Source organism: Triticum urartu, chromosome 3A, assembly GCF_056163025.1.
Source record: "Triticum urartu cultivar PI428250 chromosome 3A, HENAU_Tu73, whole genome shotgun sequence".
NCBI classification, from domain to species: Eukaryota; Viridiplantae; Streptophyta; class Magnoliopsida; order Poales; family Poaceae; genus Triticum; species Triticum urartu.
In genome coordinates this window covers 731209052-731227046 of record NC_141875.1, presented here as the reverse complement: position 1 = coordinate 731227046, position 17995 = coordinate 731209052, and the positions used below count along the sequence as shown (strand labels likewise).

Sequence of the window (17995 nt, the reverse complement as noted above, 5' to 3'; positions counted from 1 at the left end):
TTGAAGACGAAAGAGGGTATGCCTTCTGGGGCATCCCCAAGCTTAGTTGCTTGGATCTTCCTTGAATATTACCTTGGAGTGCCTTGGGCATGCCCAAGATTAGGTTGTTGTCAATCCTTATTCCCCTCATATCGATATCTCACCCGAAACTTGAAAACTTCAATGACACAAAACTCAGCGGGACTTCGTGAGACAGGTTAGTATGATAAAGAGGGCATGGATTATTAGTTTGGTGAAATGCTTAGAATCATCTCGTAAACTAGAGCAAAGAAAATTCTAACTTCTATAACCCCAATAAGAATTTAACAATCAAATGTAGTTGCTAGTGCATTCATGTTTATCTCAGAGCTGAAGAGCTGCATTGCATTGAAGTCGGTCTGAAACTGCCAGCTGCATAACTAAACAAGTAACCATCCCATCTAATATATGCACTCTGAATTTTAGTCATCTATTGAACACTTTTAGCTTCGCTGCTAACCTAGCACGAGTGATTGATACTATCCTATGCCCTCATACACATCAACCATGTCAGTGTGGCTTGAACGAGGACATCAATATGTAGATGACCAAAGAAAAGAAGAGGGTCCAATGTAGTGGAGATTGGAAAAGGAAACAACAGACAAATTGAGCATTAAAATGAAAATATGCAATGGAACATAAATGGGCTGCATGGCTGACACCATCAATCAGCAGTGCCAACTCATCTACTGCTTCCAATAATTCAGTTCCTACTATCAGCAGACAGCAATATCAGCTTCTTGCCCATATGAGACAATCAAATACAAGATATAGGCAACTGGATAAGCTACAAATCCAAGACTAATAAGCCTACGTAGAACGGATGTTTCTTTCAGTGGCATCTAGTATGTTACAGATCTGCAGTGCTATATTGATGCTTTTAACGCTATCAAATCGAGAAAACTCAGGCCATCAGAATCACCTGACAAAAATGACAACTAATTAAAATAGGATTTACCTGAGCATTCGGTTAATTTAAAGTTGGTGTATATACTAATGTACATGTCTGGCAACACAATGAACAACCCTAATGCTGTGAATGGAATATTTACGTCCTTATCTCTTAGAACTGTTGTCGAGCTCCTATCTAGCACCCCAAGTGAAAAAGGCGTAAAATGTTGGTTAACAAAATATATCTTCTTGAAAGCATGGCAGACCTGTCCTCGAATATTTCTTCCGCCACATCCGGCTCAGCATATTCTCTATCTAGTTTAAAAGATGCATCTGAATTTTTTCGGCAGAACATTTTATTTTTCAAATCAACGCGGAACATATTATTGAGTATGGTTTTCCCCTACCACTTTGTTGGAGGACTAGGAGCTAGTGTTTCTGGAGGTAGTATGTCCACCACGATGCAGGTAGTATCATCTCTTAGTCCTCGAGGTAGGATTGCTTACTTCAAATAAGAAAATATAACACGAAATGAGGGGCCAGAAGTTTGAGTCTATTAACCAATGGAAATGATTGAAAATTAGTTACATTGCCAATTCGATTGGTAGCTGTATCAGAAGGGTATCCACGAGAACATTCAAGAGCCATTTCAAAAGTCAAATCATCCCATACACCATCGCTTGGAATGATAATTCTGCTTCCAACATTGGATAGCTGCAACAAAAATGCAATAGAAAATCAAAATAGTGTCAAAGCAAACTATGCTCTTCAGTGGTGAGATGTAGAAGAAAATCACACCATAAACTATAGATGTTGTGGAATATTATAGAAGACGTCATCTAAAAGGAAATCTATGATAAATAGGCACCCAAACAAAAACATTTGTGAAAATAAAAAGAGATATGTGGTGCGGAAGGGTTTTTATACGAGAAAACCTTCACTTGCTTCACATGAGGAACAGGGATGATGCATTCACCAACATCCATATACCCGATTGATCTAGATAGGCACAAACCACCTGGCCAGCATCTTAAAGGACCAACCTGAAAAGGTACATGATAAATTTCAATAACAGAAATGATTATAGTAAGCAAAATAAATAGTGACCAGGTTATCCAATAAAAGAGTAGATAAAAAAACATAAGAAATGAGTTAGACATTGATGATATAATGGATGTAAGATGAACAATCTCTAAATTAAACAAAATTGTTATACGAACATGGTAGAGTTTTACACGCAGATCAAAGTATTCAATATTCATCAATCCCCATGCAAAATACAGAGAGGGAACAACAACAGGAGTTGTTAAACAAAATCTGCAGGGCGTAGCCAAAAATAGGAATTACCTTATGACTGAAAAAACCAGCAGCACAAGAAATTTAGTCCATCATATCATAAGCTAAGACATTGTTTGGTTGGCACATAATTTAAAAGTGATGTTAGGTGCACGTACGACAAAACATATTTGAGAATTAAGAAACAGATGGTTAGCAGATTACTGCAGAAAATGAGAACTATCAGATTGATTACATGTAACACCATGCATCGACACCGCACATCCCAACTCAAGAGCACAACGGATTATAAAGGTAAAAGAGACGAATCTCTGGACCACCAACAACATTCAGTTGTCCAACCTTGCTTCCCCATGCAGTTACACGTTCCACCCTGTAAAATGAACAGGTCATAAACTACACAATTCTCAACCAATTACGTCAAAGGTAGGACTTACTCATCTCGGTTGGAGTCAAAGCGATGATCAGCTGACAAATGGTATAGGGAACCATCAGCTGACTCTAGTATGCAGCGCGAATCACCAACCGATGGTACTGTTACAACCCACTCATCTATTATCACAAATGTCACAGTTGTACCAGAACTTTCAACTGAAACAACAAAAAGACTATTTCCAAAGATAAAAGAGAGGCATCACTTGAGGTGTTAAGAAAGAGAGATTAAACAAAAGCACAATTGTCTCAACCAGGCGGCGTAGCACTACAATTAGCTGAAGAACATATCTGATGGTGTAATATCTAATGAACCAACTAGAATGACTATGAATGGTTCATACAGCTTTACTTCGTCCTTGACAACAAACAAAGTGCTAAGTCCCTGCTTGGAATACATGAATTCCACAGGATGACAGGAATAGTTCAATTCCCATAAGGATTAGGAACATTTCCAAGTTCACAAGATGGCCTAAATAAACAGTAACAACATGTGCACTAACGAACAGTCATATGAAAAACTATAGTGTATTCCTATTTCCTTAAGGAACTGGAAACTTGAAGTCAACAAGGTAAACAAGGATATGGCCGATTTACCTGCGGCTTGCAAATCATTATCTGTCTTGACAAATGCTGCAACGAGTGAACGTTGAAGCACTGCAAGCCACTCATCCCTTGTAGCATGCAGGACATTGTTCAGCTTATTGTTCTTTGCGTATCTGGCTGCTCCAGATCCATGGTGGCCATCAAACATCTATAAACATGTGACACAGTAATCAGTGATCATGATCAATCAACAGAAACACACCACCCTGATTAAAAAATGACCGGCCAAGCCATTAAATAGATCAGATGATAGTGTTGGGGAACGCAGTAATTTCAAAAAAATTCCTACGCACACGCAAGATCATGGTGATGCATAGCAACAAGAGGGGAGAGTATCGTCTATGTACCCTCGTAGACCGTAAGCGGAAGCGTTATGACACCACGGTTGATGTAGTTATACGTCAGAAGAAAAAAGATGGCATACCTATACTATTAGAGTGTTTCGGGTCTCTTACGACTCGCTGGAGGATTGATCCCCCAGCGGACTTGGTGCGGCAAACGCACCCCCAAGGTAGGACCCTCTGTGGGAAACTTCTTCTCTCGTTTGGAAGCTTCGGCTACCGGATCCCCGGGCGTAGTCCTTTTCCTCTTCCGGTCGTCTTCCTTCATGGAGGCGCTCGCTCCCTTAGTTAGAATGGGCAGCGTTGGGGGCCCGCGTCCGCCCGTATTATCCTCACCGGTATCTTCCTTCAAGGGCTCCGGGCAAGGTGCGACCTGGAGCATCTTTTCCAATACCGGATTCTCCAAACCCTCAGGGAGGGAGGCCGAACACCGAATCAACTTCGCCTTTGTTAGCCAGTCTTGGTCAAAAACTGAACTCTCAAAAATACCTTCGTAACAAATGAGAGATAGTATGTTCGGCCAGAAGATTCCTTACCTGTTCGGTGGCGCGGTTACTGCTCAGGCCCACGTCCTCGGTGATTTCCGGACACTCTACCTGAGGTCCGAAGAATGACTTGTACATCTCCTCGTGCGTCAGGCCGAGGAAATTTTGAATGACACGCGGTCCCTCGGGATTGAACTCCCACAAGCAAAGGGGCCGGCGTTTGCAAGGCTGGACTTGACGAACCAGCATAACTTGTATTACCGCAACCAAACTGAAATCTCCATTGAAGAGATCTCGAATGCGGCCTTGCAGTATAGGCACGTCCTTGGCTGGACCCCAGCTCAATCCTCTGCTAATCCATGACATCAGTTGTGGTGGAGGGCCCGAGCGGAAAACAGGGGCGGCTGCCCACTTGGCACTTCTAGGAGCCATGATGTAGAACCACTCCTGTTGCCACAATTCAGACACCTCTGGAATGGAACCTTTGGGCCATGGAGCTCCCGTCATCTTGCGTATTGAGGCACCTCCACACACCGCATGTTGCCCCTCGATCATCTTCGACTTTACTTCAAAAGTCTTGAGCCACAGGCCAAAGTGAGTGGTAACCCGGAGGAAGGCCTCCCACACGACAATAAATGTCGTGATATGAAGAAAGGAGTCCGGAGCTAGATCATGGAAATCTAGCCGGTAATAAAACATTAAACCCCTGACGAAAGGTTCCAAAGCAAGGCCTAGACCTCGTAAGAAGTGAGAGACGAACACGACGATGTCGTTGGGTTCGGGGGAGGGGACAACCTGCCCTCGGGCAGGCAGCCGATGCGGAATCTCGGCAGTCAGATATCTGGCCTCCCTCAATTTTTTGATGTCTTCTTCCGTGACAGAGGAAGGCATCCATCGGCCTTGAAGGCTAGAACTGGACATGATTGAAGGTCCAGAGCACTTGACCTGAACTTTGGGTGTTTGAGCTCGAGGTGCGGGAAGGATTCGATTGAGCACGGGAGGGAGAAAATAAAAGCCTTGCCCCTTTATAAAGAGGGTGAATATCAAGCATCCTCTCTGTGGCCGTTTGGACTTGCCTATAGTCTAGGAGTCCTAGAAGCGGTTGGGTTACCCACGCCCGTATTGACGGGAATCCCGGAATAAGGGGACACGATCTCTGCTTTAACAAGACGTGCCAAGGAAACCGCCTCGCATGACGCGCTGAGGTGGGATAATAAAACGACTCGGATAAAGGCTTGGCCGTGGTATGTGACACTACGGAATACATCAGCAGATTAGATTTGTGTAAATATTATTCTCTATATGGCAATATGTGGAAACTTATTTTGCAGAGCCGGACATTGTCTTTGTGTTCAAAATCTTCTATGAAGTACTTGGAGGGGGAACCCGCCTTGCAATGCCAAAGACAATCTGCGCGCCGGACTCGTCGTCATTGAAGCCTGGTTCAAGGGCTACTGAGGGAGTCCTGGATTAGGGGGTGTCCGGATGGCCGGACTATACCTTCAGCCGGACTCCTGGACTATGAAGATACAAGATTGAAGACTTCGTCCCGTGTCCGGAAGGAACTTTCCTTGGTGTGGAAGGCAAGCTTGGCGATACGAATACGTAGATCTCCTACCATTGTAACCGACTTTGTGTAACCCTAACCCTATCCGGTGTCTATATAAACCGGAGGGTTTTAGTCCGTAGGACAAGATACAGAACAACAATCATACCATAGGCTAGCTTCTAGGGTTTAGCCTCTCCGATCTCGTGGTAGATCTACTCTTGTACTACCCATATCATCAATATTATCAAGCAGGACGTAGGGTTTTACCTCCATCGAGAGGGCCCGAACCTGGGTAAAACTTCGTGTCCCTTGCCTCCTGTTACCATCCGGCCTAGACGCACAGTTCGGGACCCCCTACCCGAGATCCGCCGGTTTTGACACCGACAATTGCGAAGAGCTCGGGAATCATCTTATCCATCCCTTGCATATTATAGTTCATCACGAAGCTCTTGTAGCTTGGTGGCAGTGATTGGAGAACTCTGTGAATGACACTATCACCAGGAAGATTAACTCCTAGTTGAGTCAAGTGGTTGTGGTACTAATAACCCACAAGTATAGAGGATCGCAATAGCTTTCGAGGGTAGAGTATTCAACCCAAATTTATTGATTCGACACAAGGGGAGCCAAAGAATATTCTCAAGTATTAGCAGCTGGGTTGCCAATTCAACCACACCTGGAAACTTAGTATCTGCAGCAAAGTGTTTAGTAGCAAAGTAATATGATAGTGGTGGTAGCGGCAACAAAAGTAAAGACAGCAAAAGTAATGTTTTTGGTATTTTGTAGTGATTGTAACAGTAGCAGCGGAAAAGTAAATAAGCGTAAACCAGTATATGGGAAACTTGTAGGCACCGGATCAGTGATGAATAATTATGCCGGATGCGGTTCATCATGTAACAGTCATAACATAGGGTGACACAGAACTAGCTCCAATTCATCAATATAATGTAGGCATGTATTCCGTATATAGTCATGTGTGCTTATGGAAAAGAACTTGCATGACATCTTTTGTCCTACCCTCCCGTGGAAGCGGGGTCCTATTGGAAACTAAGGGATATTAAGGCCTCCTTTTAATAGAGAACCGGAACAAAGCATTAGCACATAGCTCCTCAAACTATGGTCATCACCGGGAGTGGTCCCGATTATTGTCACTTCGGGGTTGCCAGATCATAACACATAGTAGGTTACTATAGACTTGCAAGATCGGATCAAGAACTCACATATATTCATGAAAACATAATAGGTTTAGATCTGAAATCATGGCACTCGGGCCCTAGTGACAAGCATTAAGCATAGCAAAGTCATAGCAACATCAATCTCAGAACATAGTGGATACTAGGGATCAAACCCTAACAAAACTAACTCGATTACATGATAAATCTCATCCAACCCATCACCGTCCAGCAAGCCTACGATGGAATTACTCACGCACGGTGGTGAGCATCATGAAATTGGTGATTGGGGATGGTTGATGATGACGACGGCGACGAGTCCCCCTCTCCGGAGTACCGAACGGACTCCAGATCAGCCCTCCCGAGAGGTTTAGGGTTTGGCGGCGGCTCCGTATCGTAAAATGTCACAACCCCAGTTCAGCCCTTGCTTGACTTTGCTTGTTCATCATGCCATCATGTTTAAATTCCAAAGAAACTTGAAATGGGGATTGCCTAAACCCCTAGCATCAAAGGAAGTCACTAGGTTCAACTAAAATATATTCAGTAAATCCAAATGGCTTTCAAAAATGTTCATCATTTATGGAAAATGCTGTAAACAGTAACCAGAGGTGATGCACATTTTTCCATGACATATTTGGGCTCTAAATTAAATCATACTCTATTTGCATTTGGGCATTAAAAAGCTATAAAATATTTTAAATGCTCAAATAATCATAAACTAAAATGTTTATTGTTGGATATATTATAAACAGTAGCCATGATTAGTTTCATGATTTTTGGAAATGTCTTAGCATTTTAATTAAGTCAAAACAATTGCAGAAAAAAATAGAAAACAAAAATATAAATAAAAAACAGAAAGAAGAGAGAGAGAAAGCAAACCTGGCGGCCCAGCTGTGGCCCAGCCCACCTCCTTCCCTTGTCTTCTTCCAGCTGCTGCCAGGAGGACGCCGGGCGTGTGCTCGCTATTGGGGAACGTAGTAATTTCAAAATTTTCCTACGCACACGCAAGATCATGGTGATGCATAGCAACGATAGGGGAGAGTGTGATCTACGTACCCTCGTAGACCGACAGCGGAAGCGTTATGACAACGCGGTTGATTTAGTCATACGTCTTCATGGCCCGACCGATCAAGCACCGAAACTACGGCACCTCCACGTGTCGGGGAAGAGTTCCGTCAGCACGACGGCATGGTGACAATCTTGATGTTCTACCGTCGCAGGGCTTCGCCTAAGCACCGCTACAATATTATCGAGGAGTATGGTGGAAAGGGGCACTGCACACGGCTAAGAAAACGATCACGAGGATCAACTTGTGTGTCTAGGGGTACCCCCTCCCGCCGTATATAAAGGAGCAAGGGGGGAGGCCGTCCGGCCCTAGGGCGCGCCAAGGAGGAGGAGTCCTCCTCCTAGTAGGAGTAGGACTCCCCTCTTTCCTACTCCTACTAGGAGGGGGAAAGGAAGGGGGAGAGGGAGAAGGAAAGGGGGGCGTTGCCCCCCTCTCCTAGTCCAATTCGGACCAGAGGGGGAGGGGGCGCGCGGCCCACCCTGGCCGCCCCTCTCTCTCTCCACTAGGGCCCATAAGGCCCATTACTTCTCCCGGGGGGGTCCTGTAACCCTTCGGCACTCCGGTTTTCTCCAAAATCACCCGGAACACTTCCGGTGTCCGAATATAGCCGTCCAATATATCAATCTTTATGTCTCGACCATTTCGAGACTCCTCATCATGTCCGTGATCACATCTGGGACTCCGAACTAACTTCGGTACATCAAAACTCATAAACTCATAATATAACTGTCATCGAAACCTTAAGCGTGCGGACCCTACGGGTTCGAGAACAATGTAGACATGATCGAGACACGTCTCCGGTCAATAACCAATAGCGGAACCTGGATGCTCATATTGGCTCCCACATATTCTATGAAGATCTTTATCGGTCAGACCGCATAACAACATACGTTGTTCCCTTTGTCATCGGTATGTTACTTGCCCGAGATTCGATCGTCGATATCTCAATACCTAGTTCAATCTCGTTACCGGCAAGTCTCTTTACTCGTTTCGTAATACATCATCTCGCAACAAACTCGTTAGTTGCAATGCTTGCAAGGCTTATGTGATGTGCATTACTGAGAGGGCCCAGAGATACCTCTCCGGTAATCGGAGTGACAAATCCTAATCTCGAAATACGCCAACCCAACATTTACCTTTAGAGACACCTGTAGAGCTCCTTTATAATCACCCAGTTACGTTGTGACGTTTGGTAGCACACAAAGTGTTCCTCCGGCAAACGGGAGTTGCATAATCTCATAGTCATAGGAACATGCATAAGTCATGAAGAAAGCAATAGCAACATACTAAACGATCAGGTGCTAAGCTAATGGAATGGGTCATGTCAATCACATCATTCTCCTAATAATGTGATCCCTTTAATCAAATGACAACACATGTCTATGGTTAGGAAACATAACCATCTTTGATTAACGAGCTAGTCAAGTAGAGGCATACTAGTGACGTTTAGTTTGTCTATGTATTCACACAAGTATTATGTTTAAGGATAATACAATTCTAGCATGAATAATAAACATTTATCATGATATAAGGAAATAAAATAATAACATTATTATTGCCTCTAGGGCATATTTCCTTCAGTCTCCCACTGGCACTAGAGTCAATAATCTAGATTACACAATAATGATTCTAACACCCATGGAGCTTTGGTGATGATCATGTTTTGCTCATGGAAGAGGCTTAGTCAACGGGTCTACAATATTCAGATCCGTATGTATCTTGCAAATCTCTATGTCTCCCACCTAGACTAGATCCCGGATGGAATTGAAGCGTCTCTTGATGTGCTTCGTTCTCTTGTGAAATATGGATTCCATTGCCAAGGCAATTGCACTAGTATTGTCACAAAAGATTTTCATTGGACCCAATGCACTAGCTATGACACCTAGATCGGATATGAACTCCTTCATCTAGACTCCTTCGTTTGTTGCTTCCGAAGCAGCTATGTACTCGGCTTCACATGTAGATCCCGCCACAAGGCTTTGTTTAGAACTGCACCAACTGACAGCTCCACCGTTTAATGTAAACACGTATCTGGTTTGCGATTTAGAATTGTCCGGATCAGTGTCAAAGCTTGCATCAACGTAACCATTTACGATGAGCTCTTTGTCACCTCCATATATGAGAAACATATCCTTAGTCCTTTTCAGGTATTTCGGGATGTTCTTGACCGCTGTCCAGTGATCCACTCATGGATTACTTTGGTACCTCCCTACTAGACTTATAGCAAGACACACATCAGGTCTGGTACACAGCATTGCATATATGATAGAGCCTATGGCTGAAGCATAGGGAACATCTTTCATTTTCTCTCTATCTTCTGCATTGGTCGGGCATTGAGTCTTACTCAATTTCACACCGTGTAACACAAGCAAGAATCCTTTCTTTGCTTGATCCATTTTGAACTTCTTCAAAACTTTGTCAAGGTATGTGCTTTGTGAAAGTACAATTAAGCGTCTTGATCTATCTCTATAGATCTTAATGCCCAATATGTAAGCGGCTTCACCGAGGTGTTTCATTGAAAAACTCTTATTCAAGTATCACTTTATCCTATCTAGAAATTCTATATCATTTTCGATTAGTAATATGTCATCTACATATAATATCAGAAATGCTACAGAGCTCCCAGTCATTTTCTTGTAAATATAGGCTTCTCCAAAAGTCTGTATAAAACCAAATGCTTTGATCACACTATCAAAGCGTTTATTCCAACTCCGAGAGGCTTGCACCAGTCCATAAATGGATCGATGGAGCTTGCACACTTTGTTAGCTCCCTTTGGACCGACAAAACCTTCCGGCTGCATCATATACAACTCTTCTTCCAGAAATCCATTCAGGAATGCAGTTTTGACATCCATCTGCCAAATTTCATAATCATAAAATGCGGCAATTGCTAACATGATTCGGACAGACTTAAGCATCGCTACGGGTGAGAAGGTCTCATCGTAGTCAATCCCTTGAACTTGTTGAAAACCTTTTGCGACAAGTCGAGCTTTGTAGACAGTTACATTACCGTCAGCGTCAGTCTTCTTCTTGAAGATCCATTTATTCTCAATTGCTTGCCGATCTTTGGGCAAGTCAACCAAAGTCCACACTTTGTTCTCATACATGGATCCCATCTCAGATTTCATCGCTTCAAGCCATTTTGCGGAATCTGGGCTCACCATCGCTTCTCCATAGTTCGTAGGTTCATCATGATCTAGTAGCATGACTTCCAGAACAGGATTACCGTACCACTCTGGTGCGGATCTTACTCTGGTTGATCTACGAGGTTCAGTAGTATCTTGTTCTGAAGTTTCATGATCATCATCATTAGCTTCCTCACTAATTGGTGTAGGTGTCAGAGAAACCGGTTTCTGTGATGTACTACTTTCCAATAAGGGAGCAGGTATAGTTACCTCATCAAGTTCTACTTTCCTCCCACTCACTTCTTTCGAGAGAAACTCCTTCTCTAGAAAGTTTCCGAATTTAGCAACAAAAGTCTTGCCTTCGGATCTATGATAGAAGGTGTATCCAATAGTTTCCTTTGGATATCCTATGAAGACACATTTCTCCGATTTGGGTTCGAGCCTATCAGATTGAAGCTTTTTCACATAAGCATCGCAGCCCCAAACTTTTAGAAACGACAACTTTAGTTTCTTGCCAAACCACAGTTCATAAGGCGTCGTCTCAACGGATTTTGATGGTGCCCTATTTAACGTGAATGCGGCCGTCTCTAGAGCATAACCCCAAAACGATAGCGGTAAATCAGTAAGAGACATCATAGATCGCACCATATCAAGTAAAGTACGATTACGACGTTCGGACACACCATTACGCTGTGGTGTTCCGGGTGGCGTGAGTTGCGAAACTATTCCGCATTGTTTCAAATGTATACCAAACTCGTAACTCAAATATTCTCCTCCACGATCAGATCGTAGGAATTTTATTTTCTTGTTACGATGATTTTCAACTTCACTCTGAAATTCTTTGAACTTTTCAAATGTTTCAGACTTATGTTTCATTAAGTAGATATACCCATATCTGCTTAAGTCATCTGTGAAGGTGAGAAAATAATGATATCCACCACAAGCCTCAACATTCATCGGACCACATACATCTGTATGTATGACTTCCAACAAATCTGTTGCTCTCTCCATAGTACCGGAGAACGGTGTTTTTGTCATCTTACCCATAAGGCACGGTTCGCAAGTACCAAGTGATTCATAATCAAGTGGTTCCAAAAGTCCATCAGTATGCAGTTTCTTCATGCGCTTTATACCGATATAACCTAAACGGCAGTGCCACAAATAAGTTGCACTATCATTATCAACTCTGCATCTTTTGGCTTCAACATTATGAATATGTGTGTCACTACTATCGAGATTTAATAAGAACATTATTCATGGGTGCATGACCATAAAAGATTTTACTCATATAAATAGAACAACCATTATTCTCTGATTTAAATGAATAACCGTCTCGCATCAAACAAGATCCAGATATAATGTTCATGCTCAACGCTGGCACCAAATAACAATTATTTAGGTCTAATACTAATCCCGAAGGTAGATGTAGAGGTAGCGTGCTGACCGTGATCACATCGACTTTGGAACCATTTCCCACACGCATCGTCACCTCATCCTTAGCCAATCTTCGCTTAATCCGTAGTCCCTGTTTCGTGTTGCAAATGTTAGCAACAGAACCAGTATCAAATACCCAGGTGCTACTGCGAGCATTAGTAAGGTACACATCAATAACATGTATATCGCATATACCTTTGTTCACCTTGCCATCCTTCTTATCCGCCAAATACTTGGGGCAGTTCCGCTTCCAGTGACCAGTCTGCTTGCAGTAGAAGCACTCAGTTTCAGGCTTAGGTCCAGATTTGGGTTTCTTCTCTTGAGCAGCAACTTCTTTGCTGTTCTTTTTGAAGTTCCCCTTCTTCTTCCCTTTGCCCTTTTTCTTGAAACTAGTGGTCTTGTTGACCATCAACACTTGATGCTCCTTTTTCATTTCTACCTCCGCAGCTTTCAGCATTGCGAAGAGCTCGGGAATAGTCTTATTCATCCCTTGCATATTATAGTTCATCACGAAGCTATTGTAGCTAGGTGGCAGTGATTGGATAATTCTGTCGATGACGCAATCATCTGGAAGATTAACTCCCAATTGAATCAAGTGATTATTATACCCAGACATTTTGAGTATATGCTCATTGACAGAACTATTCTCCTCCATCTTGCAGCTATAGAACTTATTGGAGACTTCATATCTCTCAATCCGGGCATTTGCTTGAAATATTAACTTCAACTCCTGGAACATTTCATATGCTCCATGACGTTCAAAACGTCGTTGAAGTCCCGATTCTAAGCCGTAAAGCATGGCACACTGAACTATCGAGTAGTCATCAGCTTTGCTTTGCCAGACGTTCATAACATCTGGTGTTGCTCCAGCAGCAGGCCTGGCACCCAGCGGTGCTTCCAGGACGTAATTCTTTTGTGCAGCAATGAGGATAATCCTCAAGTTACGGACCCAGTCCGTGTAATTGCTACCATCACCTTTCAACTTTGCTTTCTTAAGGAACGCATTAAAATTCAACGGAACAACAGCACGTGCCATCTATCTACAATCAAACATAAACAAGCAAGATACTGTCAGGTACTAAGTTCATGATAAATTTAAGTTTAATTAATCATATTACTAAAGAACTCCCACTTAGATAGACATCCCTCTAATCCTCTAAGTGATCACGTGATCCAAATCAACTAAACCATGTCCGATCATCACGTGTGATGGAGTAGTTTCATTGATGAACATCACTACGTTGATCATATCTACTATATGATTCACGCTCGACCTTTCGGTCTCCGTGTTCCGAGGCCATATCTGTATATGCTTGGCTCGTCAAGTATAACCTGAGTATTTCGCGTGTGCAACTGTTTTGCACCCGTTGTATTTGAACGTAGAGCCTATCACACCCAATCATCACGTGGTGTTTCAGCACGAAGAACTTCCGCAACGGTGCATACTCAGGGAGAACACTTCTTGATAATTAGTGAGAGATCATCTTAAAATGCTACCGTCAATCAAAGCAAGATAAGATGAATAAAAGATAAACATCAGATGCAATCAATATAAGTGATATGATATGGCCATCATCATCTTGTGCTTGTGATCTCCATCTTCGAAGCACCGTCATGATCACTATCGTCACCGGCGCGACACCTTGATCACCATCGTAGCATCGTTGTCGTCTCGCCGATCTAATGCTTCCACGACTATCACTACCGCTTAGTGATAAAGTAAAGCATTACAACGCAATTGCATTGCATACAATAAAGCAACAACCATATGGCTCCTGCCAGTTGCCGATAACTCGGTTACAAAACATGATCATCTCATACAATAAAATTTAGCATCATGTCTTGACCATATCACATCACAACATGCCCTGCAAAAACAAGTTAGACGTCCTCTACTTTGTTGTTGCAAGTTTTACGTGGCTGCTACGGGCTTAAGCAAGAACCAATCTTTCCTACGCATCAAAACCACAACGATAGTTTGTGAAGTTGGTGCTGTTTTAACCTTCGCAAGGACCGGGCGTACCCACACTCGGTTCAACTAAAGTTGGAGAAACTGACACCAGCCAGCCACCTGTGTGCAAAGCACGTCGGTAGAACCAGTCTCGCGTAAGTGTACGCGTAATGTCGGTGCGGGCCGCTTCATCCAACAATACCACCGAACCAAAGTATGACATGCTCGTAAGCAGTATGACTTATATCGCCCACAACTCACCTGTGTTCTACTCGTGCATATAACATCAACACATAAAAACCTGGCTCGGATGCCACTGTTGGGGAACGTAGTAATTTCAAAATGTTCCTACGCACACGCAAGATCATGGTGATGCATAGCAACGAGAGGGGAGAGTGTGATCTACGTACCCTCGTAGACTGACAGCGGAAGCGTTATGACAACGTGGTTGATGTAGTCGTACGTCTTCATGGCCCGACCGATCAAGCACCGAAACTACGGCACCTCCGAGTTTTAGCACACGTCCAGCTCGATGACGATCCCCGGACTCCGATCAAGCAAAGTGTCAGGGAAGAGTTCCGTCAGCACGACGGCGTGGTGACGATCTTGATGTTCTACCGTCGCAGGGCTTCGCCTAAGCACCGCTACAATATTATCGAGGAGTATGGTGGAAAGGGGCACCGCACACGGCTAAGAAAACGATCACGAGGATCAACTTGTGTGTCTAGGGGTGCCCCCTGCCCCCGTATATAAAGGAGCAAGGGGGGAGGCCGGCCGGCCCTAGGGCGCGCCAAGGAGGAGGTGTCCTCCTCCTAGTAGGAGTAGGACTCCTAGTAAGAGTAGGACTCCCCTCTTTCCTACTCCTACTAGGAGGGGGAAAGAAATGGGAGAGAGAGAAGGAAAGGGGGGCGCCGCCCCCCTCTCCTAGTCCAATTCGGACCAGAGGGGGAGGGGGCGCGCAGCCCACCCTGGCCGCCCCTCTCTCTCTCCACTAGGGCCCGTAAGGCCCGTTACTTCTCCCGGGGGGTTCCGGTAACCCTCCGACACTCCGGTTTTCTCCAAAATCACCCGGAACACTTCCGGTGTCCGAATATAGCCGTCCAATATATCAATCTTTATGTCTCGACCATTTCGAGACTCCTCGTCATGTCTATGATCACATCCGGCAATCTGAACTAACTTCGGTACATCAAAACTCATAAACTCATAATATAACTTTCATCGAAACCTTAAGCGTGCGGACCCTACGGGTTCAAGAACAATGTAGACATGATCGAGACACGTCTCCGGTCAATAACCAATAGCGGAACCTGGATGCTCATATTGGCTCCCACATATTCTACGAAGATCTTTATCGGTCAGACCGCATAACAAGATACGTTGTTCCCTTTGTCATCGGTATGTTACTTGCCCGAGATTCGATCATCGGTATCTCAATACCTAGTTCAATCTCGTTACCGGCAAGTCTCTTTACTCGTTTCGTAATACATCATCTCGCAACTAACTCATTAGTTGCAATGCTGGCAAGGCTTATGTGATGTGCATTACCGAGAGGGCCCAGAGATACCTCTCCGACAATCGGAGTGACAAATCCTAATCTCGAAATACGCCAACCCAACAATTACCTTTGGAGACACCTGTAGAGCTCCTTTATAATCACCCAGTTACGTTGTGACTTTTGGTAGCACACAAAGTGTTCCTCCGGCAAACGGGAGTTGCATAATCTCATAGTCATAGGAACATGTATAAGTCATGAAGAAAGCAATAGCAACATACTAAACGATCGGGTGCTAAGCTAATGGAATGGGTCATGTCAATCACATCATTCTCCTAATAATGTGATCCCTTTAATCAAATGACAACACATGTCTATGGTTAGGAAACATAACCCTCTTTGATTAACGAGCTAGTCAAGTAGAGGCATACTAGCGACGTTTAGTTTGTCTATGTATTCACACAAGTATTATGTTTCCGGATAATACAATTCTAGCATGAATAATAAACATTTATCATGATATAAGCAAATAAAATAATAACATTATTATTGCCTCTAGGGCATATTTCCTTCACTTGCCACGCGCGCGCCACCTCCACCCTGCTCTGTCCACCTCCTGCTTCCCCGACCCCTTCTAGCGACGCCACGGAGATGCCCCGAAGCGCCTGTCCCGTCTCCCTCACTCGCCGCTCTCTCTCCCCTGGCTCTCTTCCTTTAGCTCACCCGAGCGAAGCCGTCGCTGCCGACCAGCGCTCGCGCGCCCACAGCCACCCCCTTGCTCCCTTGACGCGTCCGAGAGCTCTGCCACGTCGTCCTCATCTTCCTCACCGAGTCATAGGAGCTGGGTCGCCCTGTGATGCCGCCAACATCATCTTCTTCCTCGCCGGTCGCCAGAGATCCCCCTTGCCGCCCCGACTGCTCCGGACCGTCTCCGAGCTCGCTAACCTCCTCGTCCGACTCGCTGTGAGCCTCTGACCCTGCCCATCCCTCTCTTGTTCCCCGTAGTCCTCCGTCGCCACCGGACCGCCTATGCCCGAACCCGCCGCTGCCTGCGCTCGCAGCCGACGCAACTCCGGCGACCAAATGGTCCGCCCGATGCATCCAACCCACTCACCGCACCGCGTAGGCCCCCGCTAGCGCCTCAGCTCGCTAGATCGCGCACTGCAGCACTGCCCGCGCTCACGCCCGAGCTCCGGCCACTGCACTTGTCGCCGTTGCCGTTGCTACGGGCCGCCCTAGCCACTGCTGCTTGCACTGCTCGATGCGGACGAGCACGAGCAACACGTAGATGCCCTCTGCCACGCTTCAGGCCGCCAGAGGAGGAATTCTAGTGAGCCACCGCCGTGCGTGCTGTCGCCGCCGGCTAAACTCTGGCCTAACCACAAGTTAATTAGGCTAATGACCCTGCTAATCTAATCCTGGGTAATTGACATGTGGGCCCCGGCCCCACTGACATTTTAGTTAGGTTTAATTTAAGGGTAATTAACAATATTAATTAGCTGAGTGGATGACATATGGGTCCCACTGTCAGGTTTGACTCTGGTTAGGCGTTGTTGACCAGCCGACGTCACAATGATGTAGTGCTGACGCATTAATGCCCTTTTCTGGATTTATTCTTAGACAGGAAATTCCAGAAAATAGCTAAAACTTCTAAAAATCACAGAAAATAATCTATAGCTCGGATTGAAAAGATTTATATATGAAAAATGATCAGAAAAATCCAATCTATCCATCTGTACTGGTTTCATGCATGTTAGAGCAACTTAACATTGCTGTTTAGATAAATCTAGATAATTCACTTATATGAGTTCATATTTTGAGTTTGCATTTGAATCTTTAATTCAAATGAACTCAAAACACCCTGTTTATAGCCGCATTAGCCAAAACACACTCATCTTGCCATGTCACATTATGCATCATATTGTTGCATTGCATTGATGGTGTTTCCTCTCTGTTGCCGGTGTTGTTCCCCCTCGGTAGACGTTGTTCCGATGTTGTGATCGTTGACACTGATGAAGACTCAATGTTATCTTCAGAAGTGTCAGGCAAGCAAAACCCCTTGTTCATTCTGATACAATCTCACTCTCTCGCTCCTGCTCTCTTTTACTGCATTAGGACAACAACGATTCATCTGTTA

At 44.4% G+C, this 17995-nt stretch overlaps 1 pseudogene; it reads right to left on the bottom strand.

Moving 5' to 3' along the window:
- Positions 1–1105: 1105 nt before the first annotated feature.
- LOC125547356 (putative protein phosphatase 2C 69) lies at positions 1106–16959 on the bottom strand (annotated as a pseudogene).
- Between the last annotated feature and the right edge of the window lie 1036 nt (positions 16960–17995).